This window comes from Sapajus apella, unplaced genomic scaffold (assembly GCF_009761245.1).
Source record: "Sapajus apella isolate SASKATOON/1434 unplaced genomic scaffold, GSC_monkey_1.0 scaffold48, whole genome shotgun sequence".
Taxonomy (NCBI): domain Eukaryota; kingdom Metazoa; phylum Chordata; class Mammalia; order Primates; family Cebidae; genus Sapajus; species Sapajus apella.
In genome coordinates, this window is record NW_022436988.1 from 14,717,355 (window position 1) to 14,727,373 (window position 10,019).

Below are 10,019 nucleotides of genomic sequence, written 5' to 3' on the forward strand. Positions count from 1 at the left end.
GTTGTCCTCATCAGCATAACCACAGTCATCCTGTGCGGAGCGTGTGTTTGCACTTTGCAGATACCTTCGCACTTAATCTTTTCAACCATTCTGTGAGGTATTTGCGTATGTTTTGTATATTCACAAAACTGAGGTTTAGAGAGGTAATCACTCTTGCCTTTGAATGCAGGGCTTGAGAGTGGCATGTCCAGGGGGTATTCACTGCAATATAATTTACAGTAATAAAGATTTGGAATGAATCCATTTCTCCAGCACTGGGTGCAGAGAGGTAAATTACTTACCTCTGTAGAATGGCGTAATGCATAGACCATAAAAATGCTACAGTGATACAGGAGTGAGTCCACAATACATTGCTAAGCGGGAAAATTAGACCACAAAGCTGCATTATACTGGTGCGTGTGCGTGTGTGTGTGTGTGTGTGTGTGTGTGTGTGTGTGTGTGTGTGTAGACCTTATTTTTAAAATATTAAGGGATATTTTTGTGTCCACGTTTCCTTTTACCCTTTGTGGAAGCTCCTCCCTACCCCCATCCTCTGTATTAAAGTTCAGCTCTTTGGTGCTGTTTGCCTCAGGGAAAGGAAATAAAATAGTAGGCAGTGGAAAAGTCGGAGGAGTATAAGAAGAGGGGGAGGAGTTAGAGGCCAGGCGAGGCGACCTGGCCCTGGGATCTGGCATCCACCCGTGGACCACACCCCCTTACCCCCTGTTTTCTCCCCCTCCTATTCCAAGAAGGGAGATTGAACTGGAGATACTGAATTCCTGCCTGCAGGAATCAAAAATCACAACAGAAATCAAGCTGAGCTAGAAGAAATAAAGATCTATTTCTTGCCTACCTAAAGCTGTGGATGGGGATTTATGCCCACTGCTTGTGCACAGGAAAAGGGTAAAAGGAAATACCACAAAATGATGATTCTGTGGTTATCACAGAAGATTTCTATTTCCTTCTTACTGCTTTCCTGTGTGTTTCATGGTTTTATTTTTTTTTTTTGCAATAAAACATTAATTTTGTAGTTGAAAAAGTTTTTTTTTTTAATTTAAAGAGTACTTCATTAGTTTCTGTGATCAAACTCATGAAGATGGGACTTTACATATTTAATACAGTGTGTTACCCTTGTACAAATGGAAAAAAATTAAGTTTAACTTTTCTAGAACAATATGGCTGTTAATTTCTGTACAGTGCCACCTCAACATGGTAAACTGGAACATTTTTCCAAAGTGGATAGCACAGCTGAAGTTTCCAAAAATTCAAATTATATGTAGACCAATAATAGCAGTATGGTATGCATTAATAGCAGCAACAGCTTAGAAAAAAAGTTATATTTAAAATCTTTCTCTTTTTTTTTTTTCCATGAGGCATTTTATTTGTAAATATATGTATTACATCCCTAGAAAAAGAATCCCAGGATTTTCCCTCCTGTGTGTTTTCGTCTTGCTTCTTCATGGTCCATGATGCCAGCTGAGGTTGTCAATACAATGAAACCAAACTGGCGGGACGGAAGCAGATTATTCTACCATTTTTCTAGATCTTTGAGTTGCACATCAAATCTGGGGCTGATCACACCACACTTGTTTAGCCTGCCTGTGAGGTTCACAACAATTTTCCCAGCTCTGTGATCATCAATGATTTCAAATTCGCCAATGTAACCATGCTTCATCATCACAGTGAGAAACCGGACGATGACTTTGGAGCACGGCCTAATAAGCACCTGGCGTTTGCCTCTCTTTTCGGCATTGTTGATGCTCTTGAGAGCATCAGCAAGGACATTCATGCGCACCATTGTGGCGGCACGGAAAGATGGCGGAAAGAGCTAAAATCTTTCTCTTAAAGGGAAGACTTATACACTGTTGGGAATGTAAATTCATTCAGCTACTGTGGAAAACAGTTTGGAGATTTCTCAGAGAACTTAGAACTACCATTTAACCCAATAATCCTGTTACTGGATATATACCCAAAGGAAAACAAATAGTTTTACCAGAAGGACACATGCACTCACATGTTCATCACAGCACTATTCACCATAGCAGACAGGGAATCAACCCAGATGCCCGTCAGCAGTGGATTGGATAAAGAAAATGTGGTACATATACACCACAGAATACTATGTACCCATAAAAAAGAATGAAATCATGTCCTTTACAGCAACATGGATGCAGTTGGAGACCATTACCCTAAGTGAATTAATGCAAGAACAGAAAACCAAATACCACATGTTCTCACTTGTAAGTGGGAGTTAAGCATTGGGTACATATGGACATAAAATGGGAATAATAGACACTGGGAACCACTAGATGGGAGACAGGGAGAAAAAAAGAGCTGAAAAACCACCTATTGTGTACTATGCTCACTACCCGGGTGATGGGGCCTTTTGTACCCCAAACCTCAGCATCACATAATATAACCACGTAACAAACTTGCACATTCAGGGAATGTGTTTTAGATTCCCTGAATCTAAAACAAAAGTTGAAATTATTTTTAAAAAAAAATCTTTCTCCTCCTCTTTCTCCTTCAACAACAAGAGCAACACCCGCTTACATTTATTAAGGAAGCTTAACATGTCAAGCATGGGGCTGGCCACTTCCTATTATCCCATTCATTCCTCACAACTCCCCTGTGGGATAGGTACTATCATTCTTGCAATTTACAGAAAGGAAATTTGAGGCTCAGAGAAGCGAAGCAGCTTATCCAAAGTGGCAGAAATGTGGTAATAGTCCAGGTCTATCTGAATTCACACCCTATGCCCTTTCCAGCTCACTCCACTGTCCATCAGGGGAACTTTTTTTGCTAAACACAAAATTAGCCAAGGCATCTGGGGATGGGGTTAGAGACTGCAAGAGAGCCCAGGTGCTGAGCAGAGCTAGGCTTGCCGAGAAACAGAAGAGCCCGTAAAAACGGCTGGCCAGTGTGGGGCCTGGGACACAATGCTCTGTATAGCAAAAAAGAAAAATTTGCCATGATGATTTATGTTGACACAACAATAAAAGGATCACTTTTGAAAGTTATTCTAGTAACTGAACTGTTATTAAGAGACAAAGGTACATGAATCACATCGACATTGATCTACTTAGTATTATTTCTGAACTTAGCAGTATCTTTTTTTTTTTTTTTTTTTTTTTTTGAGACAGGGTGTCACTCTGCCACCTAGGCTAGAGTGCAGTGATGTGATCCCAGCTCACTGCAGCCTCAACCTCTGGTGCTGAAGCGATCCTTCCACTTCAGCCTCCTGAGTAGTTGTGACTACAGGTGTGTGCCACCATATTGGGCTAGTTTTTAAATTTTTTGTAGGGAAGGGGTCTCACTATGTTGCCTAGGCTGGTTTTGAACTCATGAGCACAAGTGATCCTCCTGCCTCAGTTTCCCAAAATGCTAGGATTACAGGCATAAGCCACCATGTCTGGCAGCAGTACTTTTTAAGGTACATTTCCATCGATGTTTGACAGAGAAGAGCACACAGCAAACCAAGATACAGCTTAATGAATTTTCACAAAGTGAACACACTCAGGTAACCAGCTCCCAATCAAGAAACTGGCATTCCAAGAAACTCAGAAGTTCTCTCCTGCCCTCATCCAGTTACTTTCCCCTCAATAAAGGCAACCACTATGGTATGATAATGAGATTTATCCCTGATGTTTATGTAAAGTTTGTGCCCATTGACATATAGCTTTTTGTATATTTATCATATGTGAGTATATACAGTAAAATGTACCCATTCTTCAACCCATTTATTATTTACCTATTCCTCATTTACCCAGTCATCAACAATCAATGCTGACTGGCATTCATTGTTTCTTTTTTATTTTTTTTCATGTTGTTTGGTGCACATCATATGCATTTCTTTGGAGCATATACCTAGGAGCAGAATTGCTCAGTCACAGGGTGTATGTATGTTCTACTTTGGTAGATGCCATAAAAAAGATTTCCAAAATGATTTTATCAAGTTACATCCAACTAGAAGTGTGTAAGAGTTTCCAATTTCTTTACATCTTTGCCAACACTTGGTTTTCTATTTTGATGGGTATATTGTGGTATGTCATTGCCTTAGTAAAGTTGCATACCTGAATGCTTTTTCATGGGTTTATTTGCCAATTGGATATCCTGTTTCTGAAGTCCTGTTCAAGTCTTTGCAGAGAGTAATTAAAGAATAATTACTATAGTCTTTTGCAGATGGTAGAATTGTGATTCCCACTGTTGGTTTTGTTGGACACTGTGGTTTGTGTGGTATGGTTTTTGATGTTTTCTTCCTCAAAATTACACGTATCCATTAGATTTTTCACTAATGCATAAAATGTCTGTCACAGTTTCTATTGACTAAGACATTAGCTGCCTACCCTAAAAGCGTAAATGTTAGAGAGAGAACAGAGTGTAGTGTATGATAGGTTCTTTTACGTTGTATGGAACAAGGGCATATTACGATATGGGTATACAGGGAACCTAGAGAGAGAGGAAATGTCTCAGCAGCCTCAGAGCCAAGCTCCACAAAGAACTGGAATATCTCATAACCTGAGTATTGGTATTTTAACAGCAACTTCAGTCACTTAACAGAGTGACCTGGTTATATGTTTGTCTTCTGAGCAGGTGTCATTTATTGACAAAGCAGTAGTAGACTTTCTTTCTTCCCACTTCCCAGATTCTGCCACAGTAAGGTTTCCATAGTCTCAGAGTTTCTATAGCATCTGCATAATATCTTCACTCCATGTGTCTTTCCATGGCTTCTCCTACTCCATTAATTTCATCTCTCTTTCTCTGCAGGCCTCACTTTTCAGTCAAGAATCAGATTGGACAGCCATTGTAGGGCACTCTATGAACAGCGCTCTTGCCCCAAACTACTTAGAGGGCCACTGGCCAGCCAAGATGGTTGCTTCATGTCAGCCAGCTGTGTCAGCTTCACATGTGCTATGGATTGGATGTTTGTCCCTTCCAAACCTCATGTTGAAATTTGATTCCAAGTGTTAAAGGTAGAGCTGAATAGGAGGTGCTTGGTTCATGGGCAAAGATCCCTCATACATAAATGAATGCCCTCCCTGGGGGAGGGGGAGTGAGTTCTCACTACATTAGTTCCCATGAGAGCTGGTTATTAAAGAGCTGGCACCTCTCCCCTCTCTCTTGCTTCCTCTGTCACCATGTGATCTGTGCATACACCTGCTCCCATTTGCCTTTTGTCATTAGTAGAAGCAGCCTGAGGCTTTCACTAGAGGCAGATGCCCACTTTTGAACTTTACAGCCATCAGAATCATGAGCCAAATAAACTGCTTTTCTTTATAAATTACTCAATCTCAGGTCTTCCTTTATAGCAACACAAAGTGGACTAATATTTTGTTCTTTTCATTTTAAAGAGAATATTGAATGCCAGAACATTTCAGTGGTGTCTGCAATTTACATTCTATAAATGGTAGAGCTGGGATTCGAACTCATCCCTATTGTACTCATTTATTCATTCATGTCATAAATTCTTTTACTTATTTTTAGTTGACAAATAAAAACCATACATATTTTTGATGTACACAATTATATTTTGAAATATGTATACATTGTGGAATGGCCAAGTTGAGTTAATTAACATTTATATTACCTCATGCACTTATTTCTTTTTTTATGGTGAGAACACCTAAAACATACATTTTTATTAACTATCATCACCATGTTATAAAATAGATCTCCTGAAATTATTTCTCCTATTCAGCTGAAATTTTGTACCCTTTGACCAATATCTCCCAAATTTTCCTTAATCTCCAGCCTCTGTAAATTGCAATTCTTTTCTTTGTTTCTGAGTTTGATTTTTCAGATTCCATATACAAGTGAGATCATGCACTACTTGTCCTTCTGTGTCTGATTTATTTCACTAAGCATAATGTCCTCCAGGTTCATTCATGTTGTTACAAATGGCAGAATTTCCTTCTTTTTAAAGGCTGAATAGAACTGTTTAAGTCTTTAAATCACTGTGTATGCACCACATTTGTTTTGTCCATTCATCCACTCATGAACACTTAGGTTGATTCCATATCTAGGCTATTGTGACTAATGCTGCAATGAATATGGGAGAGCAGATATATCTTTGACACACTGATCTGATTTCCTTTGTATGTATACCCAGTAGGGGGATTGCTGGATTGTATGGTAGTTCTATTTTTAATTTCTTTAGGAACTTCCATACTGTTTTCCCTAATGACTGAACTAACTTACATTGGTTCTCTTTTCTCCACATTTTCACCAACGCTTGTTATCTTTTGTCTTTTTGCTAATAGCCATATTAGTAAATGTAAGGCAGTATCTTATAGTGGATTTAATTTTCATTTCTCTGATTATTAGTGATGTTGAGCATTTTTCCAATTCCTGTTGATCATTTGGATGTCTTCTTTTGAGAAATATCTATTCAGGTCCTGTGTCTATTTTTTTCGTTGGGTTATTTTCTAGCTATTGAGTTGTTTGCATTCCTTATAGATTTTGAATATTAACCCTTTATCAGATGTATAATTTGCAATTTTCTCCCATTCTGTAGGTTGTCTCTTCACTCTATGGATTATTTCCTTGGCTGCGCAGAAATTTTTTAGTTTGATGTAACCCAATTTGTCTATTTTTGAAGTTGCTGCCTGTGCTTTGGGGTCATATCAAAAAAATCATCACCTAGACCAATGTTATGAACACTTCCTTTATGTTTTATTTTAGTCATTTTACAGTTTCAAGTCTTTTGTTTACGTCTTTAATTCATTTTGAGTTCATTTTTGTATATGGTATGAGATAAAAGTCTAATTTTATTCTGCATGTCAATATCCAGTTTCCCAGTGACGTTTATTGAAGAGATTGTCCTTTCCCTGTTGTCCATAGATATATATACATATATCTATATATCTATATGTATATAGATATCTATATAGATATATGTATATATAGATAGATAGATAGATGTATACATATATATATATATAGAGAGAGAGAGAGACTAACTCTATTCACGACAGCACTTCCCTCATGATTTAATAACCTCTAAGGCTCCACTTACTAATACACATTGGTGATTAGGTTTCAACATATGAATTCTGGAGGAGACACAGACATTTAGATTATAGCAGATATAGAACTCTGGGCAGGGTAGAAAACATTTGTTAGTCTGATAGAGTTTCCATCCATCCATCCATCTATCCACTCATACATCCATGTCTACCTTTGCCCATTAATTAAACAAATATCTGTTGAGTTATTTTAAATAAGTGCTAGATACAGGACTTCTGAGAGAGAGGGTTTGGAGCACTAGGTCAAGGTCAAACTGGCAAGACACACTTCCTCTCCTGGAGGCCAGGGTTCAGCCAGATGTCCTCTTTGTCATCTGCAAAATAAGAAAATCTAACCTAGATACTTGCTTACGTCTCTTCCAGTGCTATTACTTGATGATTTAAGCAATTTTCAAAAGGGCTGATATCTTAGAGTGTTATCTAATTTGGTCTTCTCATGTCTGGGATGAGAAAATCGAAACCTGCGGAGCTCTAGGGATCTGACCTGACGTCCTCTTCACTCTCCTGGTGACTCTATTACTCAGCGATGCTGTGATGGCCGGTGGACAAGGACAGAAGAGGCTGCGGGCAGAACGCATGGATTCCAGGACAGCAGGTTCAGCCAAGACCAGAAGTAGCTGGTATGGTGGTTATCTCAGCGGGTTGGCCCAACCCAGGCACGGAAAGTGGAAAAGTTGGGACCGAAGAGCTGCCCCGTGGTTTTCTTTCTTTTCTCAACAGTTGAACCCCAGCATATATCTGTGTGGGCATTGAGAGAAAGCAGGTTCAGCTGCCTTGCAGTGGCCCCAGGAGCCTGTGAAACGTCTGTTCCTACCAGGCTCACGGAGGGTTCCAGGATGCTCTGCCCAATGGCTGTTTCCTTGACTTCTCTCTTCCAAAAAGGAAATTGCAGGCATGTTACTGCTTTGCTCAGGACTGGGGATTATGGAGCTTAAACTCTCTCCTCCAAGCCATGTTCAAGTTTTGACTTAAAAGGGAAATGTTTCATTTTAGGCCAAATGCATCCCCCTCTTTCCCCCTTCCTGGAACGAGAACAAAGCAATTCAAATCAGAAAACAGGGGGAACTCCATGCGCCCTGTCCACAGGGACCCGGCTCCCAACTGGATCCCACGGAATTTGATTGAAGTGCAACTGAACCCCTCCGCGTTTGTTCAAATGTCATTTAAATAGAAACGTTTCAAATCTCTGCCAAGGAACTGAGCAGGGGGTGGCATGGAATGGAGTCAGGCCCTCACTGCTCTGTGGGCTGCTGCGGGCCCAAACCACAGGGGCGGGACCCAGGCGAAGCTGACTGAAACCCAGCACAAGGGAAAAAGGAAGCGGTGGGAAAAGAGGGGAGAGGGGAAAGAGGAGGGACGGAAAGGGGGCAGAGGTGGACTCTGGGCAGTTTTTACACTTAAAGATACAAGATATAAATGACACACAGATGTCTGCATTTTGGGATCTTTTTTAAACTTTATTATTATTATTATTTTGAGACCGAGTTTCACTCTAGTCACCAGACTGGAGTGCAATGGTGCGATCTCGGCTCACTGCAACCTCCGCCTCCTGGGTTCAAGCAATTCTCCTGCCTCAGCCTCCCGAGTAGCTGGGACTACAGGCACCTGCCACCACGTTCAGCTAATTTTTTTGTATTTTTAGTAAAGACAGAGTTTCACTATGTTGGCCAGGCTGGTCTTGAACTCCTGACCTCGTGATCTGCCTGCTTCAGCCTCCCAAAGTGCTGAGATTACAGGTGTGAGCCAACTTTATTATTTTTAAGATAGAGACAAACTCTGAAAGCCTGAAAGGATTCATGATCAGGATTGCAGTGAGCCTCCAGATTATGGCTGTCACCTTCTTTGGTGTCACAACGATTCAAACATACATGCATCATCGCAGCTGTTTTTAGCTTACCAGTCTGGAAAGAGGAGAACAATCTTTGACTTGCTGGGCTTTGTCAGGACTGCTGAAGGAGATGTGGTTGGAGGTCTGGGGCTGAGGGTTTGGGTCTTAGTTTCCTTACCCCACTCGATAAAGGCAGTCATGAGTCAGGGATTTGAGATACTGTTGGTACCCAGGACTGGAAATCTGCAGGCGTTGCCGTGGTGTACCCTGGGGGTGCCCAAGAGGAGGAGGCTGGACTTTCATCCTTCACTCAACTGTAATGACTACACTTTGATTTGTTTTATATTTTGAGTTCTGGATAAAATTTTGTGGAAAAAAGAAATCTGCCACTAACAGCACTGTTTAGAACCACGAAGGTAGACATTTCAAAAGGTCCATAGTTCTGACATTCTATGAGATCAGAATTGGGGAGAGATTGGAGTCAGGATCATTCCTTCATACCTGAAGATCCATTCGCATGGGATAGATTTAACTTGCTGCACTAAGACTTCCTTCCTGGCTAGGCACAGTGGCTCACGCCTGTAATCCCAGCACTTTGGGAGGCCGAGGCTGGTGGATCACCTGAGGTCGTGAGTTTGAAACCAGCCTGGCCAACATGGTGAAACCCCATCTCTACTAATAATACAAAAATTAGCCAGGCATGGTGGTACATGCCTGTAATCTCAGCTATTGGGAGGCGGAGGCAGGAGAATCACTGGAATCTGGGAGGCAGAGGTTGCAGTGAGCTGAGATCATGCAATTGCACTCCAGCTTGGGTGACAACAAGAGCAAAACTCTGTCAAAAAAAAAAAATACTTTCTTCCCAAGACAGAAAAGATGGGCTTACCTGGCTACTGAAAAAACCATGTTGTCAGGACACAATACAAGCAACTCATATGATTCTTGTCAAATAATGATGATATGTTCACACCTGATGCCTTTGTTTGTCTTTCAGCCTTTGCCCATGGAAAGCTACAAAGCAGTGGTTCCCCACATTTCGCAGGATGAGAACACTTTAAAACTATTCAATGGTTCTTGCGGATCCCTGCAGACTGGTAGGTGGACTTAACTTACCTGTGGACAAAGAAAATGTATGATGAAAGAAATCCATTCTAAATTTAATAATTTTTTGAACCAAGCTTTCATTT

General features: G+C 40.6%; 1 pseudogene across 1 annotated transcript; it reads right to left on the reverse strand.

Moving 5' to 3' along the window:
* Positions 1 to 1,333: 1,333 nt before the first annotated feature.
* On the reverse strand, positions 1,334 to 1,803 carry LOC116525768 (annotated as a pseudogene). The gene has a single exon (XR_004257811.1). The product of XR_004257811.1 is annotated as a 40S ribosomal protein S15a pseudogene (transcript).
* Positions 1,804 to 10,019: the final 8,216 nt, after the last annotated feature.